At 44.9% G+C, this 22,936-nt stretch overlaps 1 protein-coding gene across 3 annotated transcripts in view; it reads left to right on the forward strand.

Annotated features, from left to right (window-relative positions):
- The window catches only part of GTDC1 (glycosyltransferase like domain containing 1), a 351,630-nt gene that overhangs the window by 29,155 nt on the left and 299,539 nt on the right, over positions 1-22,936 (forward strand). The gene's annotated exons all lie outside the window — the stretch shown is intronic.

The following is a 22,936-nucleotide window of genomic DNA, read 5'->3' on the forward strand; positions in this document are numbered from 1 at the left end:
GCTTCATGATGCCCACACTTAAGATGGCCCCAGTCAATTTCTATTTTATAAAGTGTCTAAATGCTGTAACAACCTAACAAAACGGACCTTAGTTTACAGGCTAACTTTACTAGAATACATTAAGCTTGTGTATTACAGGGGTATTTATATTTAAAAAGTGAAATTGTGGCCGGAACTCCGCTTTAAATTGACAGGACTAATCTGTGTGCCACATGAGCACATACTGTAATCAGTCTGTGGGAGACAGAATTGTTGTTGGTTGGTAGGGAATCAAATACTTATTTTACTCACTGAACTGAAACTCAATTTATAAAATTCGTACTGTGTGTTTTTTTTCTGGACTTTTGGGTGATATTCTGTCTATAACATTTACAATACACCTATGATAATAACAATTATAGACCCTTAATTTCTTTATAAATGGGCAAATTTACAAAATTTGCTGGGGATCAAATAATTATTTTCCCCACTGTAGAGTATAATACCTCTTCTATTGCAGCTATTTTTCTTCAAAATTTTCACTGTGACAATGCAGATGATTTGCGACACATTTGATCCTTGTGAAATCAGTTGACACCCCCCCCCCCCCCCCCCACACACATACACTATTGTAGATCATATAGATGGTCGATTTGGTGTGAGCTTTCCTCAAAGGACCATTCTGTTTACAAAAGCATACACAAATATTTATGTGTATTTAATGTGATTTATCAATATGTAAATTATGAATGTATGTATTTGTGATGTGAAGTTTGCATACATAAATTACAAATGTATGTATTTTAATGCTTATGGTCTGGGTTATAGAAATAATCATAATCATTCATGATAGCAGCAGGGACCAAATATCATTTTGTGTTTTGCTTTGCTCTAAAAGACTGAGCTTGCTATATATTAGAGATACTGCATGTTGTCTAATAATTCCAAAATTATTCTGTTATCCGGTTTCTAAATGCAGACTGCGATGTGCTGCCCTATCTTATGAAAATTGAGTATCCTTCCTCACTTTTTGCTTGAGATTAGTAAATTCATGAAAACCCAGCCTTTATAAGTCACCAGTCATTGGGAAAGCAGATCATCCATTAAATGGAGACCAGTGACATCACTAAAAACAGGGGTCAACAATATCCGGGCACCAGGTCGCAATTGCGACTAGAAATTGTGACCTGGCGCCCGCCGGTAATTGAGGCCGCGGCTTTGCGGCCTTCAAGGCTGCAAAGCCGCGGCCTCAATTGCCGGCCGCCGCGGGCCCGCCGCGATTGCGTGGTGGGGAAGGTGGGGCGCACGAAGGCACAGGATCCTGTGGCTCCGTGCGCCCCCACCTCCTCCGCCGCGCGATCGCGGTGGGCCCGCAACTGCCGGTAATTGAGGCCGCGGCTTTGCGGCCTTGTGAAGTCCCAAGCTCTTCCTTCTGTGAGCTGGCGCCATCTGGTGGTGGCCGTTGGCATTACAAGTTAAACAGCAATTCTAATGTAATTTTTCACTATTTTCAATGCCATCTCCTTCCCTCTAATTAGAACCCCCAAACATTATATATATTTTTTATTCTAACACCCTAGAGAATAAAATGGCAATCGTTGCAATACTTTCTGTCACGCCGTATTTGCGCAGCGGTCTTACAAGCGCACTTTTTTTGGGAAAAAAATACACTTTTTTAAATTAAAAAAATAAGACAACAGTAAAGTTATCCCAATTTTTTTTTAAATTGTGAAAGATAATGTTACGCCGAGTAAATTGATACCCAACATGTCACGCTTCAAAATTGCGTCCGCTCGTGGAATGCTGACAAAAAATTCTACAGGTTGCATGTTTTGAGTTACAGAGGAGGTCTAGAGCTAGAATTATTGCTCTCGCTCTAATGATCGCGGCGATACCTCACTTGTGGTTTGAATACCGTTTACATATGCGGGCGCTACTCACGTATGTGTTCGCTTCTGCGCGTGAGCTCGTCGGGACGGGGCGCGTTTTCTGGCTCCTAACTTTTTTAGCTGGCTCCTAGATTCCAAGCAAATTTGTCAAACCCTGACTAAAAACACAGAACATCCATTCTCTAGAGATGAATGATGTTTAGAAAACAGCCCACCAAGATCCAAATTTATAAATAAGCTCCTACTGAGTGAAACGCGTTAGTGGGAGGAGCCCAGGTGGTCTGTCTAGTAGCAGGTAATACACTAAAATATACAGTGGCTAATAGTTTGGACTGCTGCCCTTTTTTTTAGATGTATATGTCAGGATGGGAGCTGGGAACTGACACAGAGGTGTGCTGAGGACTTTTAGTTGTAGGCAAGTTTCTTCGACTCGGGTAAAGTGACATCGCTAAGGAAGCAGAATATCCATTCAAAAGAGACTGTGATATCACCAAGGAAGCAGCATATCCATTGACAGCCAATGACAGCATGAAGGTATTAGCATATCCAGTCACTGGAGATCATTGACAACACTAAAGTTGGACATAGACTGACGGAATTTTGGCCAATTCCTGCTGAATTGACTGAGCCAGGTGGGAAATTATCAACCCAACAGTGCCTGCATTCTAACAGATGACATTGCCATTGTATTCAGGAGATTCCTCCAGCCGCAATGTTTGCATCGATGGGAGAAGTGTTTGATTTTTGATCCAGGCTGAATGAGAGAAAGTTGAGCCGAGTATGCCTACCTTAAAGTAGTTGTAAACCTCAGACATGAAATATGAACAAATCATATAGCAGTGATGGTGAACCTTGGCACCCCAGATGTTTTGGAACTACATTCCCCATGATACTCAATTACACTGCAGAGTACATGAGCATCATGAGAAATGTAGTGCCAAAATATCTGGGGTGCCAAGGTTCGCTATAACTGCTCTATAGTATGTACTTGTCTTAAAGCGGTTCTCCACCCTAAAGTGGAGTCCCGCTGATCGGAACCCTCCCCCCCTCCGGTGTCACATTTGACACCTTTCAGGGGGGAGGGGGGTGCAGATACCTGTCTAAAGACAGGTATTTGCACCCACTTCCGGCCCGGCATTCACGGGCAAAAGACTGGCATTCCGTCACATCCCGTCGCCCCCCCGTTGTGTGCTGGGAACACTCGGCTCCCAGCACACAGCGGAAGCCAATCGACGGGCGCGGCGCGGCTCGCGCTTGCGCCGTAGGGAACCGGGCAGTGAAGCCGCAGTGCTTCACTTCCTGGTTCCCTCAGCGTGGATGGCGGGGGGAGCAGCAGAGAGACGAGCGATCGCTCGTGCTCTGCTGCGATCGGCGCTGGACTCCAGGACAGGTAAGTGTCCTAATATTAAAAGTCAGCAGCTGCAGTATTTGTAGCTGCTGGCTTTTAATATTATTTTCCCGTGGCACATCCGCTTTAAAGGGTTTTTCCATATTTTTTTAAGTTTATTAAAAGTCAGCAGCTACAAAAAGTGTAGCTGCTGGCTTTTAATAAACAGACACTTACCTGTTCCACGGCTCCAGCGACGCGCCAGCCGGGGCTCCACTCCTCGCCCCCCTCGCTGGCTGGCGTCTTCATTCTTAGTGTGGGCACCCGGCAGTGACAGCTTTCGGCTTCACGACCGGGCACCCACTGCGCATGCGCGAGCGGCGCCCCGCCGTCCGATTGGACAGGCGCTCGCCTACAGGGAGGGGCTGTGAAAAGGCGATTAAGCTAATCGCCTTTCCAGCCCCTCGGCGGAAGGAGGAAGTGGGACAGGAAGTCCCCTTCTCCTGAAGCCCCCACTCCCCCCCCAAAAAAATTACATGCCAAATGTGGCATGTAAGGGGGCGAGGAGTGGGTTAAGCGGAAGTTCCATTTTTAGGTGGAACTCTGCTTTAATTATAAGAGCACTGAGGCTGGCCTCACAAATATGCTAATTGAATGCGTTTTTAATTGCATCCAATTCACATAACATGTGAATGTGACCGGCTTTCAATGGAGCCAGTTCACATGTGCAGGGTGGCCATGGTGTGGTTTTGAATATGGTCCTGTGTGTTTTTGGGTCTAGTTCAGATGTGAATTCAGGCAAAATTTTGCACCTGAACCGGTGAACAGAAACGCACCGGACTCTGTACTGCAAACCGGAGGCCAGACATATGTGAACCTAGCCTAAGTGTCACTTCTGGCTGCTGCTTTGTTCCTCTGCTATCAGCATGAATCACTTCTGACACGTTTTCCTGACATCAAGAGAAAAAAAGGTGACATGGGAGGGATCTCCTGCTGATTGACAGCCTCAGCTCTGTTCCTGTGTGCTGTGTGAGGGGGGTGTGTGTCCCTTCCCTCCAATCAGCTCTCAGAGCTTTCCTCAGTGAGCTCTGCAGGGTGTCATTTCAGCTCTCCACCCCCTTTTTTCTGACAGCTCATACAAGTTTATAAAAATAAATTCTGGACTTTGAATGGATGTAGAGATGAGGGCTGCACATAAACAGGTACAACTTATGTAGGAGAATTTGTTTAGTCTTGGTGTATCACCTGAGGCCAGTCACTTCACTGGGTATATGTGTAGCTACTTTCACACTGAGGCATCGGCGCTTTACCGTCGTTTTTGCGGTGCTATTCGGCCGCTAGCGGGGCGCCTTTAACTGCTGTTAGCTGCCGAAAAAGGGTTAAAACCGCCCCAAAAATCGTTTTGGCGGGCGATGTCCTTTGATTTCAATGGGCAGGGGTGCTTTAGGAGCCGTGTATACACCGCTTCTACAGCGCCTCAAAGATGCGGCTAGCAGGACTTTTTTTACTATCCTGCCAGTGCACCGTTCCAGTGTGAAAGCCCTCTGGCTTTCACATTAGAGCAGTGCTTCTCAAATAGTGGGGCGCGCCTCCCAGGGGGGGCCCAAGGCTCCATAAAGGGGGGCTCGTTCCGGACCGTGGCGATCGCGCCATTTAGTATCCGCTTCTGTCCCCAGCCTCCTCCGCTAGTTAGAGGAGCCGACGGTGGGAGGCGGGACATTTTTGAACTGGGGGACGGGACCAGAGAGGTAGCAGCCTGTCATGTTGGATGGCAGGTGATTGGCTGCTAGGAGGCGGTCCTAGCAGCCAATCACCAGTTCGCCCAAAAGTCTCCCTGCCCCGCCCAGTGCTGCTGCGACTTCACTTGACGAATGTCCCGCCTCCTGCTCTCCGCGCTGAAAAGTTACAGGTAGGAGTGGAGAGGGAGGAAGGGAGGAAAAATATATGGAAATGTTAAGGACGAGGAGTGGGGGCTGTGCTGTGGGGGGAAAAGGGGGGTTATGTGATGGGGGAAACTGTGTGCAGGATATGTGATGGGGGTCATGTAAAGGGGGCAATACTTTGTGGGGGGGGGTATGTGATGGGGTCATGTAAAGGGGGCAATACTGTGTGGGGGGATATGTGATGGGGCAATACTGTGTGGGGGGGATATGTGATGGGGCAATACTGTGTGGGGGGGATATGTGATGGGGCAATACTGTGTGGGGGGGATATGTGAAGAAGGGCAATACTGTGTGTGGGGGGATATGTGATGGGGCAATACTGTGTGGGGGGGATATGTGATGGGGCAATACTGTGTGGGGGGGATATGTGAAGAAGGGCAATACTGTGTGGGGGGATATGTGGATACAGTGTTATGCAGAGGTGTACTTATAACAATTTTATAGACAAATGATACTATTTACAGTCGCGCGAAATGTTTTCTTCTTCCTAGGGGGGGCATGACAGAAAATAATTGAGAAGCACTGCATTAGAGTGAGAGGAGAGGCACTTTCAGGGTGCTTTGCAGACGCTATTTTTTTTTGTATTACCGTTACGGCCCTATCGGCATGTCTTTTATATATTGTGTAGGGGAAACCGGAGTACCCGGAGGAAACCCACGCAGACGCAGGGAGAACATGCAAGCTCCAGTCAACCAGTGTCGTGGTCGGGATTCGAACCACAAACGTGATAGATGCTAGACTATAGTGCTAACCACTAGGCCAACTGCGCTGCCCCCAGGTGCTATTTTTAACGCTATAGCGCCTGCAAAGTGCCTCAGTGCGATAAGGGTTTACCACCACTTTAAAGGAGTTGTAAAGGATTTTTTTTTTTCACCTTGCAATCTATGCATTAAGGTGAAAAAACATCTGATGATGTCAGCCCCCCCAGCTCCCGTTTTACTTACCTGACCCTTCGAAAGTCCCGCGCTCGGTCCCGAGATCCTCTTCGCCGTTCAGCCTGGCCGCTGATTTGCTAGAGCGGATGGATTGAGAGCAGCGCAGCCATTGGCTGGCGCTGCTGTCAATCACATCCAGTGATGCGGCGCGCCGAGGGGTGGGGCCGAATGATACAGCGAGCGGCTATGACTGCTCGCTGTATCACGGGAGCGCGCCCGCAAGGACTCATCACCATGCGAGCTCTCGCATGAATGTGATGAGTTCTTGCGGGGAGGACCAGAGACAGCCGCCGAGGGACCCCCTGAAGACGTGGATCGGGGCCACTCTGTGCAAAACTAACTGCACAGTGGAGGTAAGTATAACATGTTTGTTATTTTAAAGCGGGGGTTCACCCAAAAAAAAAAAAAAATTTAATTTGATCTAGCTTACTAATGATACTAAGGACATTTATTTTCGGGAGGTCATTTTTTTTTTCTCTGTACATACATTTATATCCTGATTTTGTCCAGGGCTTCTGGGTTCCGATGACTGCGGGGACTGGGCGTTCCTATCCTTCGGTTCGATGATTGACGGCTTGTGAAACAGGTCCCCTGTCGCACAACGCGCGTCAACAGATTTCCGGAAATAGCCGAGCTGCGAGGCGGCACTATACGGCGCCTGCGCAGTCAGCTCTACACGGCGGGCGCAGGCGCCGTATAGTGCCGACTCGCATGTCGGCTATCTCCGGGAATCTGGTGACGCGCGTTGTGCGACAGGGGACCTGTTTCACAAGCCGTCAATCATCGAACCGAAGGATAGGAACGCCCAGTCCCGCAGTCATCGGAACCCTGAGGCAGGGATAGGAACGCCCAGTCCTGGAGTCATCAGAACGCGGAAGACTGGACAAAATCAGGATATAAAGGTATGTACAGAGAAAAAAAAAAATGACCTGCCAAAAGTGAATATACTTAGTATGCTGGCTCTAATGTTAAAAATGTGTTTTTAGGGTGAACCTCCACTTTAAAGAATTTTTTTTTTCCCCTTTATTGACCCTTTAAGGAAGCAGCCTATTCACTAGTAACGCTGAGAAGGCAACTTTTCCATTAACTGGGGATTGATTACACCAATGAAAAAGAAGCATATCTGGTCACTAGGAACTGATGAAATCACTAAAAAAAGCAGATGGCCTGTTTACTAGAGACCAATGACATCATTGAGACTGCAGCATTCACTAGAGACCATTGACACAACCACGGGTCTATACATTTTGCACAGATCAGGTGCACATACTTTGAAATATGGCCGCGCTGGTTGCGATGATTGTGTGAATACTTGAATTTGGGCGCCTCCTTGGGAGTGCAGTTTAGTGGGACAAGGCCCAGGTGTAATGTACATGTGCATACTGCAGGGAACGCCGATCCATAATTACTGTCCATGGATTATTCTGTTTGAACTTGTGTTCTACTTTTAGAAAATAGTTTACATAACAGCTGGAATTGGGGCTTGTCTTGTTACAGTAAATGAAGGATATTATAAGCGTGGCATATCTGGGTGTGTAATCAGATAATGCTGCCATGCTCTGTGTGTTTGTTTGCTATGTGTTCGGTATTCACAGTAGTCTTGTAAAATGAGATGTTATTGACCTATATAGCAACATGTCTCCAGATATTCAGGAAACCGAGGAACACGGTACTATGGCCATGAATAGGAAACACAGTAACCATACTGTGACATGTATGCGACACGTCATATGCAATGAATTGATTTTGATTGCTTATTGTTTTCATGTCCGTGAATCCAGCCAGTTCTTGGGAAAAATGACTAAGGCAAGCTGTGGAATGGCAGATATCTTATGGTGAATGAATCTGAACCTGTAACCAGGTTAAGGACATTTCTTAATAAGCAGTTAATGAACTTCAGCACAAACCATCACTGACCTGTGTAGCTTCAGGCGATTTGGAGCAATTCATCCTCAACATTCACAGCTGAAACTGTGAGTGAGTGAGTGAGTGAGAAACTTGTAAAGCGCAACACATGCAAACTGAATCGCCTCTGGGCGCTGTTTCCATTCCATGGGTAAGGAAAACCCCTTGACCTCAGAAGAGATGGGTTTTAATCTTTCTCCTGAAGGCCAAGTGGTCTGACTCTAATCGGATGGAAGTTGGTAGCGCATTCCACAGCCGAGGTCCCTGGACTGCAAATCTTTGATCTCCTTTGGACTTGTATTTGGCTTTGGGTATTTGGAGTAGGTTTTGATTTGTGGATCGCAGAACGCGATTTGGGTTATGGGCTTTTATTTTTTTGCATAGAAGTTGGGGGGCATTTCCGTGAATACACTTATGCGTTAGGCAGAGCGCCTTGAAAGTGATTCTGTCTTTTACTGGCAACCAATGAAGGGATCTCAGCGAAGGTGAGATTGATTCCCATGTTTTTTTGCCAGTCACTAATCGAGCGGCCGTATTTTGAACGACTTGCAGACGAGTGATTTGGTATTTGGGGAGTCCTAGATAGAGGGCATTTGTAGACCAGTGCGTTCTGAAGCTCCAGCCTTAGAGCTGTAAAAACGGCAGATGTTAAAAAACGCTCAAAAAACGTGCAAAAACGCTAAAACCGCTACCGCTGTGTTTTGGAGCTCAAAATACAGCTCAAAAACGTCATGGTGGGCATGAGGCCATAGACTAACATGGAGAGCCGTTTTTAAGCTGCAAAAAAAGCTCAGAAAAGTGGCTGTAAAAACGCTGAAAAACGTCCATGGAAATTAAGCCTTAGGCCGGGTACTCACGAGCAAATATGTACGGTGAAACCGGTCCGTCGGACCGTTTTCACCGTACATGCCTGCCAGAGGGCTTCTGTACGATGGTTGTACTAACCATCGTACAGAAGTCCGCGCGTAAACACTACGTGGGGCGTGTCCGCGTCGTCGCCGCGGCGATGACGCGGCGACGTGGGCGGGCCTGCCATTTAAAGGCTTCCACGCATTGCGTCAAAATCATTCGACGCATGCGAGGGACGGCGGGCGCTCGGACATGTACAGTAGGTCTGTACTGACATGTCCGTACATGTCCGAGCGGGCAGGATTCCAGCGGACGGTTTTAAAACACGTCCAGGAATATTTGCCCGCTGGGAAAAGGCCCGGCGGGCAAATGTTTGCTGGAATTCGGCCCGCTCGCGCCTACACACGACCGAACATGTATGCTGAAACTGGCCCGCGGACCAGTTTCAGCATACATGTTTGGTCATGTGTATGGGGCCTTAGTATTACTTTAACACTGCCAGTATGTCGCTTTTCCCGTACAGGCCGCTTGTCCACAGTACATTGCGGACGAGTGGTCCAGAAGTGGTTAAAAGTAAGCGGTCTTGAAAGAAACATGGTGGCTCCCATTGTGACCTCTCCTGAGCATTTTTTCAGGAAAAGTCTCAACTGATTTTCAGAAGTAGAATGCAGATAAAAAGTCCTGTCGGCTCTTACTTTCCTGACCTGCAGACTTACCGGGTCACTTTATCAGAACAAAGAAAGTGTATTTCCAGTGATGCTTTTTGGTCTCTGCCCTTCCTTACAATGTCAAATGTTATCATTAGGTGGAGTGATCCTTGAAGGTTGCATCCTAGCTCTCTCAGCACGAGTATTACGAGACCATGACGAGAGGCTCTTCTCCCTCCTGTAAAGGGACATGAAGGGAAGACTTGTCTGATAGGGGTGCCATCTGTCTGCTTGAAATTAGCATGAAATTAATAGAATTAGTCGTAGGTTAGATTAAAGGGCAGAGGTGGGGTGGGTTGTGTACAGTTCCTTGTATCTCTACCATTTACACATCCTAAAGATTTACCACAATGCCGCGCTCATATTTTATCACAATCGTATTCACACAACATTGTGAAACACCTCGAAAATATAAGGAAATGATTCTGACAGTTTTCAGGCTCTCTATTCATTGAAAGAGAAGATCGGGGGCTTTGATGTTTTAATTACAGATCACCGTTGTGGCAGAAGCTTCGATAATTTTAGTTGCAGCTAAACTGTGGTGTCAATAGCGTGCCAAAGTGAAAATTGAAGGTATGGTGGCATATGGATGCCTAATCCCAGAGAGTCAAGGGTCCAAATGACTGCGAAGGCAGGAGCCTGTTAATGAATCACATAGTTCAGTCAAGGTGCGATGCTGTTAGCATTAGGATAGAGGAAAAGGTATTGAACTCTGACGAAAAAGGTGCAAAGATCAACGTGTCGGGAAGAGGTGATGAGGTGAAAATGACACACTACTAGTGAGTTGTTACAACACAGAATGATGTGCATATCACGTCTTGCTAATGGAGATCCACAATCAGGAAGAGGGAAGGAAGACAAGGCAATATTTACTCCTAAAAATGGAGATTTGTTGCAATGGGCCTGCCATCTACTAGCAGTCAGGTGGAAATTTTCTTACAAAAATGTGTCACTTTAATCTGCTCCCCGTCTAGGTTTGATATTTTTGGTTTGTGGTTGGCAAATGTTTTTGAGGACATTTCAGGCAGAGAGACATTTTGTTGGCAAATGTAAAAAGTTTTTTTCCCCATAAAAATAGTGGGCTAGATTCAGGTACGGCGACGTAAATTTGTGCGGGCGTAGCGTATGTTATTTACGCTACGCCGCCACAATTTAGAGAGGCAAGTGCAGTATTCACAAAGCACTTGCTCCGTAAGTTGCGGCGGCGTAGCGTAAATCTGCCGGCGTAAGCGCGCCAAATTCAAATTGTCTAGAGGTGGGCGTGTTTTATGTAAATAAAACACGACCCCACGTAAATGACGTTTCTCACGAACGGCGCATGCGCCGACCGTGAACGTATCCCAGTGCGCATGCTCCTATCACGTCGCAAATCGTCAATGCTTTCCACGTAATTTACGCAAAGCCTTTTTCGCGAACGACTTACGCAAACAACGTAAAATTTTCAAAATTCGACGCGGGAACGACGGCCATACTTAACATTGGCTATGCCTCATATAGCAGGAGTAACCTTACGCCGGAAAAAGCTTTACGCAAACAACGTAAAAAAATGCGCCCAGCGTAAATATGCGCCCACGATACGACGGCGTAGGCAAGTTACGTTGGTCGTAGGAAGCCTATTTTCAGGCGTATATAGTTTTGTGGGCACGGCGCACAGATACGGCGGCGCATATTTACACTTACGCGGCGTATCTCGAGATACGTCGGCGTAAGTTCTTTGTGCATCCGGACCATAATGTGAAAGATCTCGAGGTCTGGATACTTGTTCTACAGTGGGCCAGGGACACCTAAATCATTGAAGCCAGAGGCTTAGCATGACTGTCAAGGAACAAGTAGATAATGGTGAGGAGTGGCCACCCCCGTATTTCACCCTTGACAGGTTGCCTTGAAGTGATGGACAGTTGTCAGAAGCCAAGCTCCTGTTAGCGGCATTGTGGGCCAGGTAACCTTTTGGATTGGGAGAGTTTAGCTGGGACTAGAGACAATGCCGGCTTATCTCTTCAGAATGACAGAGCTTGACAAGGGGCTCTTGTGCCATGAAAGCGTGATGTGATTCTGCTACATTTCGCCATTATAGGTATTACCCTCACTTACTCCTGTTATTTTGATCCACTTCTCAGAGATAATAGAAGTCATTTGTTAAAAAGCCCATTACTCCTTAATCCTACAAAACAACTGCCCTAAGATAAGACAGGCACAATTTAACCGAATATCCTCTGTAAGACAGATGTGTAGTGAAGCGTACAGCCAATCGATGGTCTGCTCCCTTTTTTCTGGATTGCTAAAGAAACATGTCTTTCACAGTGTTATTGGTTGTTACAGGAAGATTGTATCTCAGGTTTGGCCAAGAATTTATAGAACTACCCCTTACCTATAAGGGTCCATGCACACAGAAGCTGATAAACTGCACTTTATTGGCGTTTTGGCTTTTTTTTTAACCACTTAAGCCCCAGACCAATATGCTGCTAAATGACCCAAGGCGTTTTTACAATTCGGCACTGCGTCGCTTTAACTGACAATTGCGCGGTCGTGCGACGTGGCTCCCAAACAAAATTGGCGTCCTTTTTTCCACACAAATAGAGCTTTCTTTTGGGGGTATTTGATCACCTCTGCGGTTTTTATTTTTTGCGCTATAAACAAAAATAGAGCAAAAATTTGGAAAAAACTCAATATTTTTTACGTTTTGCTGTAATAAATATCCCCCAAAAACATATATAAAAAAACATTTTTTCCCTCAGTTTAGGCCGATACGTATTCTTCTACCTATTTTTGGTAAAAAAAAATCGCAATAAGCGTTTATCGATTGGTTTGCGCAAAATTTATAGCGTTTACAAAATAGGGCATAGTTTTATTTATTTTATTTTTTTACTACTAATGGCGGCGATCAGCGATTTTTTTTCGTGACTGCGGCATTATGGCGGACACTTCGGACAATTTTGACACATTTTTGGGACCATTGTCATTTTCACAGCAAAAAATGCATTTAAATTGCATTCTTTATTGTGAAAATGACAGTTGCAGTTTGGGAGTTAACCACAGGGGGCGCTGTAGGAGTTAGGGTTCACCTAGTGTGTGTTTACAACTGTAGGGGGGTGTGGCTGTAGGTGTGACGTCATCGATCGAGTCTCCCTATAAAAGGGATGACTCGATCGATGCAGTCGCCACAGTGAAGCACGAGGAAGCCGTGTTTACACACGGCTCTCCCCGTTTTTCAGGTCTGGGGAGCGATCGCGAGTGGGCGGCTAGAAACGAATAGCCACGCCCTCGTCCTGGATCGCTCCGCGCGGGTATCCGACCGCCGCATGTAGCAGGGGGGGGGGTCCTGAAAGGCGGGGACGTACATGTACGCCCATATGCCTGTACGTGCCATTCTGTAGACGTACATATACATGCGGCGGTCGGCAAGTGGTTAAAGCCCATAAACTGAACTCTATGTTAGCCTATGTGCCCATGCACACCTGGGCGTTTTTTAGTGTCAATGAGCTTTGGAGTTTATTGGCTTTTTTCTGAACGCCCGAAATTTGCGTTCAAAGTGCCGTTTTTTGGCGGGAAAAAGCGATGAAAAACGCGTAAAAACTCCGGTGACAGCATTTTTTTTGCGTTTTTTAATCCATTGAAAAAAAAAAAAAAGGGAAAAAAAAAGCTACACTGAAAAACGCTGATTAAAGCTATTGCAAAAACGCAAAAAAAACGTTGAAAGGCGTTTTTTTATAGCTTTTATCAGCTTCAGTGTGCATGGAAGAATGAAGGGAAAATGTCTGTGTTCCTTGTCGTTTGCCAGTCCAAATAAGTACCAAATCCAGTTATCATGTGATGCACAAGCCTCATAAAATAAGCCAAATCTTTCTGTACTCTCCCTGACTGAGCCAACTAACGATCGGTTTTGACCTATCGGTTAGGAATCCATCGGTTAAATTTAAAGCAAGTTGGCTTTTTTTTTTAACCAATGGTTGAATAACCAATGGGGCCCACACACGATCGCTTTTGACCGATGAAAACGGTTCATCAGACCGCTGTCCTCTGTTTAACCTATCGTGTGTACGAGGCCTGACATATACTCAGTGAATTAACTGCCCTGAGGTGATACACAGAGATCAAACAACTTTCTACATAAGCTGTTGCTGTTTATCTGCAGTCTTTTCCTCTCAACATCCAAAGTCCAAAATTTATAAAGCTTGGTCAAGGTCAAGTTACACTCTGCAGAGCTCAGTGAGGAGAGCTCTGAGAGCTGATTGGAGGGAAGGTACACACCTCCCTTCACACAGCACACAGGAACAGAGCTGAGTCTGTCAATCAGATGGAGATCCCTCCCCTGTCACCATTGTTCTCTTGGTGTCAGGAAAACTTGTCAGAAGTGACTCATGCAGATAGCAGATGAATGTGGCGAGGACAGAAATGACACTTGGTGCTCTTACTTGAGACAAGTACACACTATAGAGCGGGGTGTCAAACTCAATTTCATTGTGGGCCGCATCAGCATTATTGATTGTCCTCAAAAGGGCCGGTTGTATCTGTAAGATTAGATGTCCAGCACATCCCCCCTCCCCTTTACATTAGATGTCGAGCCCCCCCACCATCAGAAGTTGAGTCCCCAACTCTCCCTTACATCACAGTGCACCCCCCTTTCCTTATGCTGCTGCTGGGAAGAAGCTGGATGCATTGCTTGAAAGCAGAAAGTACAGGGTCTGGAGTAGGACCAGAGGAGGGCTGGAGCTTTCCTGCAGCTGCAGGAGAGGTGTGAGGGCCACATGAAATGACCTGGAGGGCCGGTTTTGGCCCACGGGCCTTGTGTTTGACACCTGTACTATAGAAGGATATGCTTTGTTCATATTTCATTTCTGAGCTTTACAACCACTTTAATAGTGGTGTTTATCGATGGAGGAAGAACTGGGAGAAGAGAGATGGTAATCACTTGAAAAATCTAAATGCAAGGGCCTTTGGTGCGCTTTAATTACCAGAATAGAATGTGCAAAACCGACTCTAAATTAGGAAAATACTTTTGAATTTGACAGGGGAGACACAATTAGGCTAGGTAAGTAACGCAGACTGATGTTGGAGATAGAGATGAAGGACTGGTGTGATTTTCTCATAGGAGATTATTCACAGACTACATCTGCAAATACTTTCTCAGAGCAGTTAACGTAACTGTAAGTGCGACGGTCTGTTTAAACACCAAGTACTACAGTAATAGCTAGATTCAGAAAGAGTTAAGCCGGCGTATCAGTAGATACGCCGTCGTAACTCTGAGTCTAAGCCTTCGTATCTTTAAGTGTATTCTCAAAATGAGATACACTTAAATGTAGCTAAGATACAACGGCCTGCGCCGTCGTATCTTTGCTGTCTAGTTCCGCCGGCCGCTAGGGGCGTTAACTCTGATTTACACCTAGAATGCGTAAATCAGCGAGATACGCCTATTCACGAACGTACGCTTGCCCGTCGCAATAAAGATACGCCGTTTTCAGGCATAAAGGGCCATATCCACAAACGAGATACGACGGCGTATCTACTGATACGCCGTCGTATCTCTGTTTCTAACTATGCGACTGATTCATAGAATTACACTGTCGGATCTTAAGGATGCAATTCTTGGCCGGCCGCTAGGTGGCGAGGCCATTGCGGCCGGCGTAGAATATGCAAATGAAGATTTACGGCGATCCCCGAACGTCCCGAACGGCCCGTCGATCTAAATCTACGCTGTTTCCGTCGGGTTACGCAGCGTAAAACTAGGGCTGAGCCCTAGTTCTCCTAAGCCATGTTAAGTATGGCCGTCGTTCCCGAGTCGAAATTTAAACATCAACGTCATTTGCGTAAGACGTCCGTGAATGGCGCTGGACGCCATTTACATTACCGTCTAAGCAAATGACGTCGGTACGACGTCAGTTAGATCAATGCACGTCGGGTAATTTACCCGACGGAGCATGCGCAGTACGTCCGGCGCGGGAGCGCGCCTAATTTAAATGGGACTCGCCCCATTCTATTTGGCCCGCCTTGCGCCGGACAGATTTAAGTTACACCGCTGCAAATTTCCAGGTAAGTGCTTTGTGGATCGGGCACTAACTTGGACAATTTGCGACAGTGTAACTTAAATGGCAAAAGTTAAGTTACGCCCGATATTTGTGGATCTGGCCCAAAGTTATTCCACCAAAAAGCTGGCCTAGCCAATGTTAAGTATGGACGTCGTTCCCGCGTCGAATTTTGAAAATTTTACGTTGTTTGCGTAAGTCGTCCGTGAATGGGGCTGGACTTAATTTACGTTCACGTCGAAACCAATAAGTCTTTGCGCCGTACTTTGGAGCAATGCACACTGGGATATGTCCACGCGCCGTTCGTTAAAAACGTCAATCACGTCGGGTCACGATTTATTAACATAAAACACGCCCCCCTGTTCCTCATTTGAATTAGGCGCGCTTACGCCGGCCCATTTACGCTACGCCGCCGTAACTTAGGAGGCAAGTGCTTTGTGAATACAGCACTTGCCTCTCTGACTTACGGCGGCGTAGCGTAAATACGATACGCTACGCTGGCTGAAACATAAGCCACCCTACGTGAATCCAGTCATGTTTTGCTTAAGGAACAAATAATTATTTTACTCACTGAACTGCAACTCAATTTATAACATCCTTATTGTGTTTTGTTCTGGATTTTTGGTTGATATCCACTTGCCGACCTCCTCATGTAGATATACGTCAGCAGAATGGCACGGACAGGCACATCAACGTACCTGTACGTGCTCTGCTTGACGTGGGTGGGGGGTCCGATCGGGACCCCCCCGCTACATGCGGCGGTCGGTAAGCCTCGGGGAGCGATCCGGGACAACGGCGCGGCTATTCGTTTATAGCCGCTCCGTCGCGATCGCTCCCCGGAGCTGAAGAACGGGGAGAGCCGTATGTAAACACGGCTTCCCCGTGCTTCACTATGGCGGTGCATCGATCGAGTGATCCCTTTTATAGGGGAGACACGATCGATGATGTCAGTCCTACAGCCACACCCCCCTACAGTAGTAAACACACACTAAGTGAACACTAAATGTTACAGCGCCCCCTGTGTTTAACTCCCAAACTGCAACTGTCATTTTCACAATAAACAATGCAATTTAAATGCATTTTTTGCTGTGAAAATGACAATGGTCCCAAAAATGTGTCAAAATTGTCCGAAGTGTCCGCCATAATGTCGCAGTCACGAAAAAAATCGCTGATCGCCGCCATTAGTAGTAAAAAAAATAAAAAAAAAATAAAAATGCAATAAAACTATCCCCTATTTTGTAAACGCTATAAATTTTGCGCAAACCAACCGATAAACGATTATTGCGATTTTTTTTTTCCAAAAATAGGTAGAAGATTACGTATCGGCCTAAACTGAGGGAAAAAAAAAATTATATATGTTTTTGGGGGATATTTATTATAGCAAAAAGTAAAAAATATTGAATTTTTTTCAAAATTGTCGCTCTATTTTTGTTTATAGCGCAAAAAATAAAAACCGCAGAGGTAATCAAATACCACCAAAAGAAAGCTCTATTTGTGGGGAAAAAAGGACGCCAATTTTGTTTGGGAGCCACGTCGCACAACCGCGCAATTGTCTGTTAAAGCGACGCAGTCCCGAACTGTAAAAACCCCTTGGGTCTTTAGGCAGCATATTGGTCCGGGGCTTAAGTGGATATTTTGTCTCTATGATTTGAAATACCCCTATGATAAAAATGATAGACCCTTCATTTCTTTGTAAGTGGGCAAACTTACAAAATCTGCAGGGGATCAAATAATTATTTTCCCCACTGTATGGTGTCACAGAATTAGATTTATCTGATAACTGTGCCAGTAGTAAGTAGCTGAGTATTTATAACCTCTTTATATATGTTCTTGTTTGGATAGTAATAAGTCTGAAAAGAAGAGAGTGTCACCAGTTTGATGCGCTGACGTTACTTGAGTTGCTGCCAAGAAAGGTTAAGCACTCTTGTCGTACAGAGACAGACAACTCTTACTGTAACCAGAATCCTCCTCCATTGGAACAGCCTAATTGTACATCATTACTTTGTAAGTTTCTTCAGATAAATGGGTCCATTTCCTGTAGATGTTAGTACGGGGGCCGCGTTCTTAAGAGTGCTCTGGGCAGCGTCGCCCCCGTGGCTTTATCACGTCCTTGTGACAGAATAGCTGTAAGTAGCTCTTTTATACATGCTATCGTGCATAGTGACATTTCTACATTATGAGCCCAAGGAGAAGAATTATTTTAAACTCTGCATATGCAGAAATTTCCTAGTAATCAATTTCATCAGAGATAAAAAACAAATCACATTTCAAACTGTGCGGTTAGCGTAAAGACAATTACCAGGGATCAGTTTTTTTTTTTTAAGGAGCATGACACTTTGTGCTAAATGTTCAACCCTTTTGGAGTTTATTAAAACAATGTTTCAGTTCATGGACTGACTTATCGACACAATTATTGTACCTGTGTTTTTGGGGCCCTCAAACGCGTGTCTAATGCCGCGTACACACAACCATTTTTAATGGTCTAGAAAAAACGATGTTTTTTTCAACCCGATTCTTGTTAAGCCTGCCTGGCCTACACACGATTGTAAAAAAAAAAAATGCACATTCATCACGCTGTAACAGACAGAAAAGCACAAATCGTCTTTTACTAACACAAAATCAGCAAAAGGAGCCCCAAGGGTGGCGCCATCCGAAATGGTGCTTCCCCTTTATAGTGCCGTCGTACAACACGCTAGTTTTACCAGGACGAGCGCTCCCATCTTTATGCTTCTGAGAATGCGCATTTTTTTCACGTCGTTAAAGCCCACACACGACCATTTTTTATGACGTGAAAAACGACGCAAAAATTTACAGCATGTCCTAATTTTTTTATGCCTATTTTTAACGTCCGAGCCCAAACACGGTCATTTTTAATGACATAAATTTTTTTTACATTTTTCACATCGTGAAAAATGGTCGTGTGTACGCGGCATAAGACACATGTGTCAAAGGCAAGGCCTGTGGGCCAAATCTGGCTCAATGGGCCATTTCATGTGGCCCCCGAACCCAGGGCGTTTTTTTTTTATTTTTTTAGCTGGAACATGGCGGAGATCTGGGGTTACAATACAGGTCTGGTCCTTCTTGTCCTACTCACATCACTTTGTGGTGCCCTGGACATTGCGCATTGGCTGAAGTGAAATAGGTAGATTCAGTAAGAGTTAGGCCAACTTATCAGTAGATAAGCCGACCTAACTCATAATCTACGCCGATTTATGTTTAAGCGTATGCTCAAACAGAGATACGCTTCAACATATCTAAGATAAGACGGCTTGCAATTTTTTGGATGGCCGCTAGGTGGTGCTTCCATTGCGGTTGGCGTAGAATATGTAAATGAGTTGATATGCCGATTCACGAACGTACGCCCGGCCGCCGCAGTAGTTTTACGCCGTTTCTGTAAGGCATTAGCAGGCCTAAAGTTATTCCATCTATTAGGTGGAATAACAATGTTAAAGTATGGCCGCCGTTCCCTCCGCGAGATTCAAATTTTTTACGTTGTTTGCGTAAGTCGTCCGCGAATCGGGATTTACGTCGTTTACGTCCACGTCGAAATCAATAGGCCCGTGCGGCGTACTTAGCCACAATGCACACTGGGAAATGTAGGCGCCCGGCGCATGAGCATTAAAAAAAAAAAACGTAAAAAACGTGAGGTCAAGCCTCATTACCATAAAACACCCCCCCCCCCCCTCCAAAACATTTGAATTCGGCGGCCTTATGCCCGCCCGCTTTAGGCTACGCCGCCGTATATTAGCAGGCAAGTACATTGAGAATCATGTACTTGCCTAGCTAACTTACGGCGGCGTAGCCTAAACACGATAAGCTACGCCGCCGTAACTATAGGCTTCTCTACCTGAATCTACCTAAAAGTGTCTTTCAGGCCCCGTACACACGACCAGTTTCCTCGGCAGAATTCAGCTTCCGACCGAGTTTCTGGCTGAATTCTGCCGAGGAAACTGGTCGTGTGTACACTTTCGGCCGAGGAAGCCGACGAGGAGCTCGGCGAGGAAATAGAGAACATGTTCTCTATTTCCTCGTTGTTCTATGGGAGCTCTCGGCCCGCCGAGCTCCTCGGCGGCTTCAGGGCTGAACTGGCCGAGGAACTCGATGTGTTTGGCACGTCGAGTTCCTCGGCCGTGTGTACGGGGCCATACAGGTAGGCTCTTGGTAAACCTGGTACACACAATGAGAATATCTAATGAATGATCGTCCCCCCCTTTTTTTTTTTGCATGCTAGTTTCATATTAAAAATGAAGAGGTTACTCAACTTACGAAAAGTCTTGTACAACAGAATACAACTTTGGAAGAGATGGAATGTGTTGTATTGTAAAGTATTCTTTTGTTTCTGACCATGTGTGGTCTTGCTTATTTGATTTATTTTTTTTGGACGAAAACTGTTCTGATTAACCACTTACCTACTGGACACTTTCACCCACTTTTTCAGATCTTGGTGCTCTCGCACTTTGAAGGACAATTGCGTGGTCATGCAACACTGTACCAAAACACAACTTTTCATGAGTTAGATAATGATGTATTTTTGTGGTATTTAATCACCACTGTTTTTTTTTATTTTTTGTTAAACGAAAAAAGACTGAAAATTTGGGTAAAAATTTTTTTTTTTTTCTTAGTTTTGGTTATAACATTTTTGAAACAAGTAATTTTTCTTCTTCACCGATGTGCACTGATGAGGCTTCACTAATTGGCAACACTGATGAGGCTGCATTGATGGGCACTAATTGGCAACACTGATGAGGCTGCATTGATTGGCACTAATAGGCAACACTGATGAGGCTGCATTGATGGGCACTAATTGGCAACACTGATGAGGCTGCATTGATGGGCACTAATAGGCAACATTGATAATGCTGCACTGATATGTAGCACTAATGGGCACCAAGAGGCAGCACTATTGGACACTGACAGGCATCGCGAATGGGAACTAATTAGCAGCACTGATGGGTACAGGTTCTAAAGTGGAAAATACTGCGCTATGGGATATGAATAAGTAAATTGAATCAATATAAGTATATGAACAAAAATTGTTAAACTAATAACTAAAGCTGCAATCTTTCACCACATGTGATAGGCATAGGAAAAACAAACAAGAATACAAAGAATAAGATTGCGCTAAAAAATTTCACAAATTAGTTAGTGAAAACCCACAAACAAATATATAAGATTGTTCACTGAATGAACAAACAAATTATTTTTGAATAAAAATAATCAAAAAATATATTCGTGTATCAATATATCAAACAAGGTGTATATTTCACATATTAAATCAAAAATAAAATAAAATAAAGCAAATAAAACAGATTCAGTCCAAACTAAAAAAGTGAAAAATCGGGGTTATTAACCCCACACTTTTAAAAAAAACTCCCAAAAAGACAATCTTCCATGGATGAAAAAATAAATTTCATAGATGCAGGTTGAAAGGAATACAGATGAAAGAATTCCACCACCGATCGGAGTAAAGTTTGAGCAGAATGTAGAGAATCCACCAGGAAAAAGGTAAGTAATAAACTCTTACCAGATGGGCAAATATATACAGCATACAGATCCACTCCACCAGGGGAAAGGAAGAAGAGACTGCAACGCTCCACGGTAGTCAGCTGGTCCTAATTTGTACAGATCCCGGTTTTCCTTCAGCTCACCTCAAGGTTCCAATCACCATATAGTACCCAGAAGGAATAAATACTAGAATAGTGAAGTACCGCTAAAGCAAGCTCCGGTTTATTAAAATAATGTGCGTGTCCAATACAATGGCACTCCACGGGTACAAAAATTACAGGACAATTCGATAGAACAGGATAAAAAACAAACGCGCGCCCATGCTTCCGGGGTCACGTTATGACGTGATGACGTCAGTGCGTGGCTCCGCCCTGACTGGTTTCGACATAAACAGTTGTTGTCTAAGGGCACTTAGACAACAACTGTTTATGTCGAAACCGGTCAGGGCGGAGCCACGCACTGACGTCATCACGTCGTAACAAACATCCATGGACGATTGTCTTTTTGGGAGTTTTTTTAAAAGTGTGGGGTTAATTACCCCGATTTTTCACTTTTTTAGTTTGGACTGAATCTGTTTTATTTGCTTTATTTTATTTTATTTTTGATTTAATATGTGAAATATACACCTTGTGTGATATATTGATACACAAATATATTTTTTGATTATTTTTATTCAAAAATAATTTGTTTGTTCATTCAGTGAACAATCTTATATATTTGTTTGTGGGTTTTCACTAACTAATTTGTGACATTTTTTAGCGCAATCTTATTCTTTGTATTCTTGATGGGTACAGATTGGCAGCACTGTTGGGGCACACGCTGCCAGCGTGAGACGCGGACTGCCGAATAACCGGCAAATACTGTTTACACTGTGTAATGACCTGTGATCGGACTCTTTACCCTGATCTGTGATCAACTGTGTCCAAAGAACACAGCGAACACAGATCTGTGCCGATGCACGCCGGAAGGGGGACGTGGGAAGCGCGATCACAAGAGGACATCCATAGACAAGACATAGAGGGCAATGTGAGCCATGCTGTAGCTGTCTACAGTCAGTAGGTGGTTAAATGAAAATTGTACGATCTGGAATCATCTGCAAAACTTTTGTGCCTTCGGATAATTTCAGATGAACTGTCATGATCAGCTCTCAAAAGCTGTGCACTAATGTTTAGAACAGAAAAGTGAGTTGAAATCCCTGCAAATTAAGGGACCCCCAGTCCATCAGAACAAGTGTCCCAATTGGAAGATTTCCCCTCTATTACATTTCTGGGGACAACCCAAAATTTGTGATTTTCGTTTACCTTTAATTATTATTATACAGGATTTATATAGCGCCAACAGTTTGATGAATCTCCCTAACGTGGAAACAAACGGCAATAAAAACCTGACAGGTGTTCTAATCCTTCTCCACTCTATCAACACCAAGCCCTGGTTCACACCAATACGATTTGTCATGCGATTTGACAGTTGCAAATCTCGTGACAAGTTGCACCCCATTTGCACGCAATGGTACTGCAGCGTACTGATGTGTGTAATGTGCATTACTGCAATGCAGGGGTGTGACCCTCGAAGAGGTGGCATAACGAAGAAAAGGGCAACAAAATGAATTGGCTAAACTGCAATTACCGATCACCACCGGAAGAGATGACGTGGATCATCACATATGGGTCTTTTTTTGCTTGGAGTTGGGCTTTACTATAAACTTTCTTTTAGCCAGATTCAGAGAGAGTTACGCCGGCGTATCAGTAGATACGCCGTCGTAACTCTGAATCTGCGGCGTCCTAAATTTAAGTGTATTCTCAAATTGAAATACACTTAAATCTAGCTAAGATACGACCGCGGGCGCCATCGTATCTTAGCTGTCTATTTAGGCCGGC

This window comes from Rana temporaria, chromosome 6 (assembly GCF_905171775.1).
Source record: "Rana temporaria chromosome 6, aRanTem1.1, whole genome shotgun sequence".
Lineage (NCBI taxonomy): Eukaryota > Metazoa > Chordata > Amphibia > Anura > Ranidae > Rana > Rana temporaria.